At 41.2% G+C, this 2063-nt stretch overlaps 1 pseudogene; it reads right to left on the bottom strand.

The window, feature by feature from the left end:
• Positions 1-975: 975 nt before the first annotated feature.
• LOC125396286 (non-selective voltage-gated ion channel VDAC3 pseudogene) lies at positions 976-1536 on the bottom strand (annotated as a pseudogene).
• Positions 1537-2063: the final 527 nt, after the last annotated feature.

The raw sequence follows: 2063 nt of genomic DNA, 5'->3' as shown, positions 1-2063 counted from the left end.
TGTGATTTGCGAAACAACACTGAGCTTAAATTTAATTCATGGTTAAGGACACATAGCTATTTTCTTAATTTTCCTTTGAAACAAACCGAAACACAAAGTCTCCCAAGTAGGAATTGACAGGCTCTGAGTTGCAATCCCCTTGACTCTGCCTCCCAAGAGTTAGAAGACAGAGATGAACAGCCGTGCTCAGTCATAATGTAATTTTCATTTAATTACATTAAATTATATAAATTTATAGATTAATTAAATAATAGAAGAGCATGCCAGAATAATATGTTAAAAGGGAAGTGAATCATTTCTGCAATGTTAACTGCCCTCCCCAAACCTCTCCTCATCAGTCAATGAAGAGTCCCCTGCAGCACTGCACTGGATCCATTGTCCTGGGCACTGCTCCTTTCACCCAGGCCAGGGAGGGAGAAGACACATGACCCACATGACCCTTGGACCAGGGTGTATGTGTGTACTTACTCTCTGCATGGTATCTGAGCATTTTCCCTGCACACCAGTGGGAATCGTTAAACTTTTAGTTCTGGTATTTCTCAGTCTTTTAAAGAGAAACTTCCTTACCTTCTCTGTTATTTTCCCTTCTTTTCCCCAACCTAGATCCACGATATAACAAAGTGCATTCTCACAGAGAATTGAGTGAAACGCACACACACACTGCATATCTTCAGAAAATAATTCTTTTTTAAATTTATTTTTATTATTGTTTTTTAACTTTTCCATTCAATTATTTACACTTCCTTCTCTCCTCCCAGTCCCCTCCCCATCCTCCACACTCCCTCCTCCCTCTCCCACCCTGCTTGAGAGAGGGCAGGGAACCCTGCCCTGTGAGAAGTCCAAGCCCTCACCCCCACATCCAGGCCTAGGGAGCTGTGCATCCATATAGACTAGGGTCTCCAAAAGCCAGAATATGCCATAAAAACAAGTCCCAGTGCCATTGTCAGCCACAGAGAGTCCGGTTTGATCACATGCTCATTCAGACCAGGTATGCAGTTGGAAGTCTGCAGCCTTATAACCAAGAGAGACAGTTTGGATTTGGCCGTGTCAAAACTCATCTGATAGCCAGCAATCCAACCTTAAAAAGCCAACACAGTCCAGCCATAGATGGCTGGTCCAGAAAAATCTGTATCAACGTTACTGCCGAGACTAAAACAATCTCATTTCCATGAGGCCTTAAATTTCCCACTCTTCTTTCCTGTGTTTGGTACAAATATGGTATCAAGAGTCAGTTTCAACCCTTCCGCCTACTTATTCTCCCAAGAGATTTCTGTCCCCAGAGTATTGTCTGTATTCCACTTTTGGGTGAAGGTGAGTTCCGTAGTCACAGACCTTACACTTTGTCTCTAGGTTGCCTGATGCTTTCTCTGTATCAGTATAAACATGACGTGAAGTAGAAAATTCCACTCCACTATAAGACTTGGTTCTCAGATCTATTTTGACCTTGCCAAACCCATACCCTTTGTCAAAGACATCCTTGGCAGCCTTTCCTAGGCCACAGTAAGTTGGTGTGTTAAACATATCTCCAACTCGAGGGTGGGCTCCATCCCATGCCGCTCCACCAAGGCAATGCTGAAGGTCTTCTCACACCCTCACTGACGGTATTTATCAGCTGTAGGAGTTCTTTGGCAGAGTTTTTGGGGTCACTAATGTACACTTTCATATCATCTGCAAATAACAAAAGTTTGACTTCTTCCTTTCTAAGTTGAATCCCCTTGATCTCCTTATGTTGTCTTATTGCTATTGCTAGAACTTCAAGCACTATGTTGAAGAGATATGGTGAGAGTTGACAGCCTTGTCTTGTTCCTGATTTTAGTGGAATGGCTTTGAGTTTCTCTCCGTTTAATTTGATATTAGCTGTTGGCTTGCTATATATTGCTTTTATTATATTTAGGTATGATCCTGTATCCCTAATCTCTCCAAAACTTTTATCATAAGTGGGTGTTGAATTTTGTCAAATCCTTTTTCAGCATCTAATGAAATGATCATATGTTTTTTCTTTCATTTTTTTTATATGATGGATTACATTGAAAGATTTTCATATGTTGAACCAGTCCTGTATC

This window comes from Myodes glareolus, chromosome 14, assembly GCF_982192425.1.
Source record: "Myodes glareolus chromosome 14, mMyoGla1.1, whole genome shotgun sequence".
Classification (NCBI taxonomy): domain Eukaryota; kingdom Metazoa; phylum Chordata; class Mammalia; order Rodentia; family Cricetidae; genus Myodes; species Myodes glareolus.
The sequence above is the reverse complement of the archived record's forward strand: the minus strand, read 5'-3'. Positions and strand labels throughout refer to the sequence as shown.